Below are 12,030 nucleotides of genomic sequence, written 5' to 3'. Positions count from 1 at the left end.
CTGCGGAAAGCTGGGGTATCCCTGTGCCTAGAAGGACATCCTCCCGCCAGGGCCCCCTGGGTGCTGTTGCTTTGTCAAAATCAATCCCATATCTCAAGAGGCTGCCAAAATCAGGGTTCCCAGAGATGGGCAGGACCGGGGATTGGGCCACAGCAGGATTTTTAGTAAGGTTTTTGCATTCTTCTGGATGCACACACCTATTTGCATAATATTTCAAAAGTAGCGTATTTTTTTTCTGGGTGGTCGGAAAAAGGAGGGCCCAATAAAATAGATTTAGGTGCAGTTATTTCTGTAAACCATTTTGCATTTTAAAAATTGCCTTCTTTTCTGAGATTAATCGGGGAACTAAAAGCTGGCAGTAGTCAGGCAGAGGTTATCGTCACCACCGATGCATTCCTAGAAACAGTGTTTCTATCCCCCATTTTTCGTCGTTCGTGGGAAATGTTCTTTTGCATTTTCCAGGCTGTGCCCCCCCGTAAGAGATGGGGTGGCACGCTCTGAAGACAGCGGGAGTCTGGGCTTCATTCCCAGCTCTCACTCCTCTGCTCTGTGACCCCACTGCTTTGCAGCCTCTCCAGGCCTGGGTGTGTTTACGCTGAAGATGTGGAAATGAGGGCAGAATCCATATAGGAAGCCAGTTCCTGGCACGCTCACTGCCCTCCAAACGTGCAGAAGACTGCCCCCAGCCAGCCCAGCCCCCACTGTACTGGGCCTGCCCTCCCCAAGGTCACCTGCTGACCGCCCCCATGGCCAGGTGCAGGTCCGAGCTCTCCCCTGCGATGCAGTCCTCCCGCCAGCATGGGGCGCTAGCGGCCAGCACCACCGGCCTCTTTCAGATGGTCCACACTCAGTCTCCCCACCTCCCCTGAAAGTGTGGCCCTAAAGGCCTGCAACCCCCAGTTCTGCCCCCGACAGGAGGCACAGAAATGGAGAATGAGGCCTGGGTTTGGGATCCAGAGGTCTGGGTCCAAATCCTAGCGAAGCCAGGTACCCTCATTCCTTCCAAGGGGAGGGTCTTGCTCATAAGTCTGAAGCCCCCAACCCTCTTCTGGGGTTCCAAGCCGCACATCCTGCTGAGTGAACTTAACCTTCATGGTGTCATGAAAGCACTGACAACTCAGCCCGACCAGCACTAGTCTTATTTCCCCACAAAAGCGCCTTCTCTCGTGACCCCCGTTTAGTCCCTGGGGTCACGACCCCTCCTGTTGCCCGAGCTGGACCCTCGGTCGCCGCTCACCTCTTGCTGATTCTCCAGCGCTGCTGCATCTCCCCAGGGTCCTCAGCCCTTTCCTCCTGGACCACAAGGGGGTCCTCCCCATCCTGGCATCCTTGGGGCCGCCCCACCGTTATCTCGGGAAAGCCCAGCTCATCGTGCCGTGCACTGCTTAGTACCCCTTTCATTGCCTCCCCACTGCTCTGTGGGTCCTGCCCATCTCTGCCCCCCTAAAAGTTGCCTTCACCGTTACCCCAAATCCTCACCTTCCTCCAGCCCACCTCGCGTGTGCCCGTGCACCCTCGCCTCTGCCCACGAGGCCCTTCCCCATTCCCACCCAGGACCAGACTCCTTGAAGACCCAGCGCCAGCCCCTGATCCCGTGAAGAGCTCCCCAAAGCCCTGGAAACTTAATCGTCGTGCTCTCTGTACTTTTAGTGTGTGCCTTTTAATACTGTTATGATAACATTTCTTATATTTTGCTATAATCATTGTATTTATATTTGTTTGTATTTTAAAGTAAAATAATTGTAGACCTTTACGTACCTGTATTATACCTTCATTAGAACACATTACATTTTTGTTGTGATAATGTATTTTATTGTCCGTCCCCAAGGGAACTATGAACTGGTTGAGGACAGGGGAGCCTGTCCTCCTCATACTTACAGGCCAACATCCAGCAGGACACCTGATGTCAGAAAACCCTCAGTGAATGTCCTCTCGAGCTGGTGCTGCCGTCACTGGGACCCTTGTATCTTTCAGATACTCATTTGTCAAATGTGCAGAGACATTTATTAACTCGGTGCCCCCAGGTTTGGACCCGAGCGAAGGGTGTTGTGGGCATGAAGTCGGTCGTGGGAGACGAGGGACTTCCAGCCCAGGGCTTAGCTGACCTGAGTTCTGCTGCTGACTCTGCACCTGCCTGGTGACTTGGGATAAGTCACCCCCAACCCCAGGCCCCCATCTCCGAAATGATGCCATTGGATGGACCATCCTGAAAGGCACTTACTTCGTGCACCTCCAGCCTGAAATGGGGCGCCTGCAGCGTGACTGTTTACTCCACCCTCTAACACTCATGAGTTTTATTTGGAAGCTGAATGTAGTGACATCTGGAGAAATCATAATTCACCGGTTAAACTAGTTCCTGGGTTTGGAGGCCTGTGGGCCAGGAAGAGGCGGCATCCCCCTTGTCTCTGGTTACTCGGGACTGCTTGCCCTCACTGTCTCTGAAACGTGGGAGGACCCTTTGCAGCGTCGCGTGACTCATGGAGAAGAAATGGGACGGTCTCCCTCCGAGGCAGCACTGAGGATGGGTCCGCGGGGACCCCTGGCCTTCCTGTCATAACTCCCCTGGGAACTGAGCAGGGCTGGCCCTGGGGAGTCTCGGGCTGCTGGGGGTGGGCTCTGCAGGGCGGTCTCCCCAGGCAGTGACACTGGGAGGCACCAAGTAGGAGGGGCCTGCCTGGACGCCCAGAGGCAAGCATGCCCCCTCCCCAGCCTGTTCTCAGGGCTACTTCCCCATGGCAGACAGGTCACTGCAGACATAGCCTGAGTCACTGAAGCCAAGCCCAAGCCGGGGCCGGGGAAGAGACAGAGAGAGAGAGAGGGAGGGGGGGAGAGAACGCTGTTTCCACTTGTAAGTGGATGTGAAGTTCTTGGTCCCCTGGAGAAGCAAGGCCACCAGCTCCCCTGCAAGCCACCAGGGAGCCATAGGAAAGTCCTGGCATCGTAAACGCGGTCATTCCAAAGAGGATTCCTCTTTCTCACGCACGGCGGGCTGGCTGGGGTCAGACGTCTGAGTCGCGGAGCTTGGAGAGAGGGGCCACCTGTCCTCACCCTCCTTACCCTTCTTCCACTGACCCCAGACCCTGAACAGGGCAGGGGCCCCTGGCAGGTGGCGTCTGCAAGCAGGGGGCTTGTCTGGGACACAGAGAGGGGGCAGAGAGCACAGGGGGCGTCGGTGGCTCCAGCACAGACGGGCACGGTCCCTCTGGAACCCACAGCCTGCACCCGTGTCCGGGCAGCAGTCCTGAATGTCACACTCGAGCCGAACGCGCAGGTCCTGGAATCTTTTGACGTCCCCGCAGAGCCGAGAGGAGCAGGCAGTGCCTCAGGCATCCCCGCAGGGCAGCAGAAACCCCTCCACCCGCTGGGGGTCCTGGGAGCTTTGTGGTATGGTGGGATACCTCCCACCCAGCCATTCCCGGGAAAGCAGGACTGTCCAGAAGGGATGGGCCAGCCCCCGGCAGAGCAGCTCCGGGTCTCAACTCTGGCCCCATTTGCCACCTTCTTGGCGCTCACTGGCCTAATGAGACTCACATGGCTGCAGCCTCTGTCCCACTCTTTAACAAAGGGCCCAGGGGCCTGTAAAGAGAGGCCAGAGTGTCCTGCCTTCCCAGCCGCTGCTTGGTTCAGGGACCACTTACAGCCCCTTAAAGGGCAGGGACTCGCAGAGGGAGGGAAGGACCGGGCGAGGGAGGGAGGTGGGACAGCCGTCCAGAGGAACCTTGTAAAAACGTCACAACCTCACAAGCCCAGTGCTTTCTGCTTTACATTTGCTGGGAGAGGAAGCAGTTTGCCTTTTGTCTGTCCCTCCTTCACCCCACAGGGATATGTCCTTAAACTGCTCCTTTGAAAATCAAGTCGCAGTTAATAGAGTCCAGCCTACGGGAGGATGGCTCCGGGCTCCCTCCTGCTGTTCTAGGGTTTAGAGGTGGATTCCCAAATAGTCATTGGGACGGGGTCCGTTTTGTCGTTTGGCACTGCCAGTTCTCTACCCTTCTGACCCTTGGGGCTTCCAGGCCCAGCTCACAGCCAGGAGAGGCCACAGGGAGAGAGGGACCCTGAACTGGGAGGACAGAGGGCCCCCATGTGCAGGGGCAGCTGGACCCCTGCCTCTCCTATCGCCCAGGTGAGCCTCGGCCGCTGGTCCCTAAGGGAGGGGGTCCTGTGTACATGCTTTCCCGTTACCCAGGCCTGATTGGAGCTCGCTGCTCAGAGCTTCGCATTCTCTCCAACGAAAGCAAAACCGCTCTTTCCCCACGTCCCTGGACAAACATTTGTCACAGAAACTGCCTTGGGGCAAGTGGCTCTGGGGAACGAGCTTTGATCGGGCCACCCTCTGGCACTGCCCATCCCGGCCAGGCCAGCCGGCGGCAGGCAGGGAGGCGTCCAGCGCCTGCCTGCACCCAGTGCCCCATGGTCTCTTCAAATCCCCTACCCAGAGGGAAGAAGAAAACCCGTCCAGCTGAGTGGGTGATCCTTCCAAGACTCCCTGCAGGGGCTGTCGCTGGCACCCCTGCTGCCCACGCATTCAGGTGGGTGGTCATCGAGGTGCAGCCAGACGAGCTGGACACGGGTCGGCTGCACAGCTGTGTCCACTGCGTGTCCCGGGCGGGCCCCGGCGGGTCTCCGTGTCTGGGGCTCTCAGGCAGGATTGTAGCGGCTGGCACAGCCTCAGGGCCGGGCAGCCCGCGGGGGCCCCGCCCCCGGCAGAGAGCGTGATGAAGCTGGAATTCTCGTTTCTCCACCCAGCCATGTGCCCCGGCAGTCACAGCCCATCGCAGCCGCAGTCCATGTCTCTGAACAGGGATGTGGATGATGTAGGCTGTGCGCGACCCCCCACTTCTTCCTGCTCGGGGAGCATCTCCGGAGAACTGGGATTTTGCCAGCGTGCAGGAGCTGATTCCTCGGTTCCGGGCCAGACCTGCCGTCTGCATTTCTCACTGGCTTCCGTGTGTCGCTGACCCTGCTGGTCTTGAGGAGCAGAAGCGTAGAATAAACGGGAGTCCGAGTGCATTACAGAGTGCGGGTGTTACAGGGAGCCTGGGGCTCCTGGTCACCTGGGTGACCTTCACCTCTGCTGTGTGTCTGACCTCCTCATTGTAGCCCCTCTTGCAGCAGGTATCTATTGAGCACCTACTGTGTGCCAGGCACTGCTCCAGACCCTGGGGACCCAGCTGGGGAAGAATAGCGCCCTCTGCCCTCTTGGGACAGAAAGAGCGTTGACCACAGCGTCTTACCTGTTTGTCTGGTTTGCGGTGGGGGGGATTGTTAGATCATTTGTTGCCATGCCTGCAGAGACAGAGCCCGAGCTACTTTTCATCTGATGGAAGACGTTTCCTAGTAGTGTTTTGCAGAAGCGGGACCTGATAGGTGTACTTCCTGAGGTCTTAAATACCTCATGTTTCTTTCCCTCCCCACGGGGTCCATGGATTCTTGGGGAGCAGAGCTCCAGGGACGCCGTTCTTCTCCACAGAAACTCTGGGCGTCCTGGGATTGACAGTTAGCGGGTAGTGTGAGCACAGGGGAAGGCACCCCAGTCTGGTTCTTTTTTTGTTTCTTTTTATGCCTGGAAGCCTGTAGGAGGTTTTCTCTAGTCTCAGAATCCAGAACTTTGTGATGTGGCTCTGTTGCTTGTCTTGTTGGGTTTCCTTTCCAGAACTCGGTGCTCCTTTTAATCTGAAACCCTCGATCTTTCTTGAGCGTGGGGACTCTTCCGTCGGTATCTCTCCTGTGACCACGTCCGCTTCCTCCTTTCCACATACCTTGTCTTTTTGCTCAGATGCCGAGAGATTCCATGAGTCAGTCTCCAATTCATTAATGGTTTTTCATCAGTATCTATTTTGCTATTTTGTTTCTATTATTTAAAAAAATGTCTACTAATATTCTTTGTGTGATCTCCAAGAGTGCTTTTCCTGTCTCCTGGTTGTTCATGCCCTTTCAAAGCAGCATATTCTCATTTTATCCACACATACTCCTCTGGCTTCTCCCAAGACGATAATTTCCGCTGTTTTGAAAGCTGGATCCCCATTCGCTGGGCTGTCTGTGTGGTGCTCAGCTTGGCAGTTTCCCCACTGTGGTCCTCAGTTGTCTGATGCGAATCATCGTTTGTTTTCTACTCGTATTTACGGCACGTTTTGTTGGTGATACGAAGTTGGCTCTGTCCCTCCAAACCACACTCTTGGGAGCTGTGTTCAAACGGCCAGGAGGCTGTGGGCAGGCTCGGCCAGGGGACAGAGGGCCCCCGTTGAAAAACAGTGCAGGACAAATGCCCAAGAGGGAGGGGGGCTGGCCCGTGCAGAATGGGCGAGACCCACCAGGGAAGGTGGCAGCTGTCAGCTCTCCACCCCTGGGTCCATCACTGCTCATCTACCCCTGGCACATTCCACCCCCGCCCCTACACAGTGTACCTGGGAGCCCAGGTGTCCAGGGTCTTTGTTTTAGGCGTAGTGAACGGGAGGAGGGGGCAGCAAGGGCAGCCTGACGGGGGGAGCCCCTTCAAGTGAGCTGGGCAGTGCCAGGGGCCTGTGGAGGCAGAGATGCTTCCACTTTTCATGCTGAAGGGGCAGTGAGAGCTGTCACGACGCCCTGGATGTCTGCTCTGTGCTGGGGACCGTGGCCACGCCCCCGGGCCGCTGTGAACAGTTCCTGGTCTCCTGACCCTCGCCTTCTGCCCCCCAGTCTCCACTGGCAAAGCCTCAGGTGTGCACATGTGTGCGTGCGTGTGCTGTATCTGACCAGGAGACATTTCACATCTGTGGTCCTCTCCCTCTACCCTTATTCCTCACCCTTCCCTTCTGGTTGCAGAGTCTTAGCTGCACTTCCTCTAAAAGAGCTGTCACTGTCTACCCTGAGCTCTAGTTGTTTATAAACATGTTACTCCTCCCCCGCTAGATTGCTCTGATTCACCTCTGGGCTTTTTAAACAGCTAACAGCATTCCTGGCACATGAAAGATGCTCAGTACATGTTGGAAAGATAGATGGGTAGATGGAAGGGTGGATGGGAGGATAGATGGAAGGATGGTGGGTGGATGGATGGTGGGTGAATAGAAAGAAGGAAGGGAGGCAGGGAGGAAGGATGGTGGGTGGATGGAGGGTTAGATGGAAGGATGGTGGGTGGATGGATGGATGGGGGGGTGAATCAGTGAATGGATGGAAGGCCTTAAAATGAATGCTTCCCTCTTAAGCCCGCCCCTGCCTCACTTTCTGGAGAACTTTGTTGATGTGCCCCTCCCTGTGTCAGGCCCTAGGGATACAGATTCGAATAAGACCCTCGTTGCTTCTCAGTGCCCAATGCTTGGCGTGGGTGAGAGAGGGGGACGGCCAGCCTCTCAGTCCAGCTGCTGCCCGGCCTCTCTGCCTGCCCCGCTTCCTGGCCGGGCAGACAGATGCAGCGTGAACTGTGTACAGGACACACGCACACGGTTTCAGGTGGCTCTCACACGCGGGAGGCTGTCGGGGCCCCAGATGTTTTTCATTTGTGGCTGAGAACGCCGCCCATGTCAGCAGACACAGCTGGGGTCAGGGTGACATCAAGGCGGTCGGCCCCGAAGGCTCTCGGTCAGAAAGACTAATGAACCTGCCGCTCGCTCCTGCCCAAGCCCTGGGCCCCGCAGGCATGTGGAGTGAACCCTGAAACCTGCGCTCCTGGGGGCGGCCCTGTCGTTTCTGGCTTTCCACGGATGATGCTGTATTTCCCCTCGGAGGGCTGGCGCAGCTCATATATCAAAACCTGCTGTAATTGTTTCCTCCCACTGAGGAAGGCTTCCATTTAGCTTTCTCTAGCTGCCCCCCTTATTAATTATCTAATTACATCCACATTCTCCAAGAGAGAGCAGCCTTTGACTTTCTGCCCAGGACCACTTAAAAAGGCTTACATATTTGGAGTGCTCTGAACTTGAAAAAAAAGAAGTGCATGTGTGTTTCCACGCACTGGAGTTTGAGGGAAAATGTGTCTTTGCTTTTTTGCAGAGCTTTGTCTTGAGGCAGTAAAGGTTTCTAGAGTTCCCTGATCGGCTGGGCTTTAGTGTGGAGCTCAGGGTTCCACGGGGAGGGAGCTGGGGGCGCAGGAGGTCAAGGTTTTGCATTGGCTGCAAGCTGGCTGGGTGTGCTGTAGAGCTGGGTCCCGCAGGACTGGGCAGTCAGCAGTCCACAGCCCCAGAACAGCAGGCGACAGGCCAGCAGCTGCCCCAGCCACACGCTGCCTCTTTGGGGTGAGGTGAGGGGCCCACTGTGCTCACCCCCAGGGGCCTTGCCAGCGCGTGCTGAGGTCCTTGGCCAGGTGCTTGTGCCCCGTGATATCCCCGGGGCCCTCCCGCCGTCCCCACTGCGGAGACGTACGACCTTGGCTTACGGGGCTGCGTCACTCACTCTGTAGTCTGGTGCTCGGACACCCTGGCCCAGATCTTCTCTCCGGCACATTTTCTCTAGGACGTCGGTGGGCGCAGATGGCAGCCCGTGAGGTCCTGAGCTCCCTGCCCGCGGGGCCCACCCAGCACATGCCCCCTCCCTCTGCAACATCACTTGGTCTTCCACCTCCCTGTCAGCAACAAGCTTCACTCCCCAGCGGGAAGGCAGGAGTGTTTCTGGTAGAGCGTGGCCTTTGTCACTTGAATTGGTTCCTGGGAGCTTCACTGGCCAGGTCCTGCGGGAGGTGGTAGACATGGGCGTGAGGGGCTCCGGAGACGGCGGCTGGAAGCTGGCCCCAGAGCGGCATTTTGATCGACCCACCTGCACTTTATGGATCAATTGCGTGAGCTCCGGGGCTTCGTGGGGCTGGGGATTCAACAGTTGTGTATCTTGATCGCACTGGAGGGTGCCAGAATCCACAGGTGATGAAATAGCATGGCGCACGCGCACAGACACACACACACACGCACCTGGGTACAACCTCCTCCCACCTCAACACACACACACACACACACCTGGTACAACCTCCTTCCACCTCAACACACACACACACACACACCTGGTACAACCTCCTTCCACCACCAAACACACACACACACACCTGGTCCAACCTCCTCCCACCCCAACACACACACACGCGCGTGGAGTGAGGTGTGAAGAAGCCTCGTGTCCCGAGGTCCCTCTTGTTTGTGATGCTTCACGAGACTAGTGCAAGGTGATACCAGTGGGGGAAGCCAGGTGAGAGGTGCATGCGACCTCCCTGTACACTTTTGTTTTGCGTTGTCTGTGAATCTGTAGTTTTTTCAGAAGCACAACTGTAGAAATTCATCCCCCTCTGACAGATCCTGCCCAGCGGCCGTCCCATTTCTCTGCGTCCTCGCCCCCACCCCTCTGCAGCTGGCTTGGCTCACACCGCTGTCCTGAAGCCCCTGCAGCCGCCTCTCCCCAGCACCCCTTCCCCTTCCATGGTGGGCTGCTCTTCTCCGTGGGAGCTCCACTAGGGAGCGGCTCACCCACGGGGTCAGCACCGCCCTGCAGGGCACCTTGCGGGGCAAGGCTTTGGTGGGCACAGCAGACAGGAGATCCAGCCCTCTGGGTCTGGGTGCAGCCGGAGAGGGTGGAGGTGGGGAGGGGAGGGGGGCTCCAGGCCTGGTCTGGGTCCCTGGGGGCAACGGCCTGCAGGTGCCCAGTGGCCCTGACTACTGGTCACCTGTCCAGCTTCTGCCGGGGCAGACAGGGGGCAGACGGGTGCCAGAGCGGCTCGCACGTGTCCCGTCCCGTCCGGGGGCTCCTGAATGAGGGCGGTCCCTGGACACCGAGAGGTGTGGCGGCTTCTCAATCTCCCTCTACCTTGTTTTCCAGACTGTCCCGCGGGGCTGAGCGCACGTGGAACTGGGGTGCATCCGAGTCTGTAACTTCTGAAACCCGAATGACCTCCGGGAAACCCCCCCTCTCAGTGCTCCAGCACGGTGCCTAGACGAGGGCGCAGCGACAGAGCCCGGACCGCACGGCCCCGTCCCCGAGACGGGCTCCGCAGAGGAAGTGGCGCACATGGTCTTTCTTGCCGGTGACATGTTCATTGCCGTCCTCGCCGCTGTTTGAGGGTGGGAACAGACCCAGGCCTGGGTTTTATTTTTTATTTTTATGTTTTGAGGGGGCGGGGATTTATTATTTCTGAAAATCGCTGAGTTCAGGAACACATTTACAAGGATTTTGGATTTGTATTTCCCTCTAAGTGCCTTTTTTTAGTGTATATTTTAAAAAAATAATCCAGAAATGCCTTCCTGTACAATTCTGTTTAAACTGGACCAAGGCTCTCAGAAAAAGAACCTCGTGCTCCCTTCCCACCCCCAAGCCCCTGCATGATTGTTTCAAGGAAGCCTGGAATTCTTCTCACTTCTCCCCTTTCTCTTTCTCCATGATCTGCTCAGCTAACCTTTTTTTTTTTTTCTGTTTCAGTGTATATGTTGCTTATTTGTTTTATTTATTGAGATATTTGTAACAAGCTCAGCGACTGCAGTGTGGCTGTGTATTCTGCTCCCTCCCAGGAACAATAAAGACGTCTTTGCAGTCCTGGTCCTCCGTCTCTTCTTTTCTCTACTTTGCAACACGAGAAAGGGACTGAGAAAGTTGGGACGGGTTGCAAAAATAGCTATCATTTCACTTTAAAGGGGACCGGAAAGGATGTGAGACATTTTATAGCATACGTGATTGTAGAACTTTCTAGAAACTACCAACACTAATGCAGTTGAGTGTGTTAACAGACCCAGGCCTGGCAAAGCGGATGAGGTTGGCCTCAGCCCCTCTAGGTGCCCATCTTCTCACCTACCCACGCCCCAGACTCAGTTGCTAGAGGTACGCTCTCCAGACCATTTCTTGTTCTTTAGATCAAGAGTCACCCATCCTGTGTCCCAGGCCTGCTCTTCAAGGTCAGTGCTAGCCAGTGCCAGCGCTGCAGAGCCTTCCCAGGTGGAATTCCTTACTCTCCCCAGACATGACATCCATGCCCTCCTTCACACTTCTCCCAGTGGGTTACAGTCTGCTCTGCATATGTCCAGTCCCCCTGATAACATGAGCTCCACAGGCAACTGTCCCACCCTCCATAGCCCTGTATATGCCACTGGGCCAGGTTAAGGTTGCAGCACTTGTATGTGCAGGTAAGGATGGAGCTCAAGAGCAGAAGTCCCAGGAAGGCCACAGTCCACAGTCTGCATCCAAGAAGGAGAAGCTGGCTGAGGTCTGGTCTAGGCGGGCAGGGAGACGGTGCAGACACACTCCATGTGGGGCAGGAAGTCCCGCGCCCCACCTGCTGGCCTCCCTACTGTGTCTGTGGGCTTCACTGGGGGTTGGGGAGTGGCTCCCAGGTTAAGGGCTTCTGGTGGGGGGAACTACAAGTCCATGGGTCACCACCTTGAGCCACCAGAGACATGTCTCCTGGGGGACAGCCGATACCTGGGGCTGCTGGGTGGAGCTGTCCACAGATGAGAGGCCACACAGATCCCACCCAGCTCCCAGACGGGGTTCTCTGGCAAGGCTGTGGTGGCCCGTGAGCCCTCGTACCCCTGTCCTACTTCTGCTCCCAGGCCCACCAGAAAGGCAGGAGCTCCAGAAATACCAGCCTGTCCTCAACTTCCATCACCTGGCTGGCCCCTAGGAGTAACTGTGGTGCAGCACCTGGAGGGGTCCCTGCAGCACAAGCCCTAGCACCCACTGCACACAACAAAAGCAGGCGCGCGCACACATACACACACACACACACACACACACACCTGGACTCCTTGCTGAGACCTTGGGAAGACAGAGCTGGGCAAGCTGCCATCCTGGCAATGAGACTCCTGCCCTGTCCTATGCTATCCCACAGGGTCCTACAGAGGCCTTTGGAGGCCTTGAAGACTGCAGAGGTCATGGTCTCTCGCCATGGAGAGATTAAAAGAACACCAAATCATTATCACCTAAAACTTACGGGTGGGGTGGCCAGAATTTCTTTCTCGATTTCCAAATTGCGAAATCCATGCTCCCTCCTCCCAGAGCTGGAACCAATGTCACCCTGCAGAGTGACCAGCCCCTGGGTCTCTACTGTGGGTGACCAGGCCCTATGAACCTCCCCCACACAAGCCCAAGGCAGAG

General features: G+C 56.7%; 1 protein-coding gene across 1 annotated transcript in view; it reads left to right on the top strand.

Annotated features, from left to right (window-relative positions):
• Positions 1-10,473, top strand: part of TWIST2 (twist family bHLH transcription factor 2) — a gene marked incomplete at its 5' end in the record, with an annotated part of 49,512 nt that extends 39,039 nt beyond the window's left edge. Inside the window, one exon of the mRNA XM_024761070.1 lies at positions 9,766-10,473. The remainder of the gene's footprint in view (positions 1-9,765) is intronic.
• Positions 10,474-12,030: the final 1,557 nt, after the last annotated feature.

The sequence above is a fragment of the Neophocaena asiaeorientalis genome, unplaced genomic scaffold, assembly GCF_003031525.2.
Source record: "Neophocaena asiaeorientalis asiaeorientalis breed wild unplaced genomic scaffold, Neophocaena_asiaeorientalis_V1.1 scaffold185, whole genome shotgun sequence".
In the NCBI taxonomy this organism is placed as follows: domain Eukaryota; kingdom Metazoa; phylum Chordata; class Mammalia; order Artiodactyla; family Phocoenidae; genus Neophocaena; species Neophocaena asiaeorientalis.
This window is presented reverse-complemented; position numbering and strand designations above follow the sequence as displayed.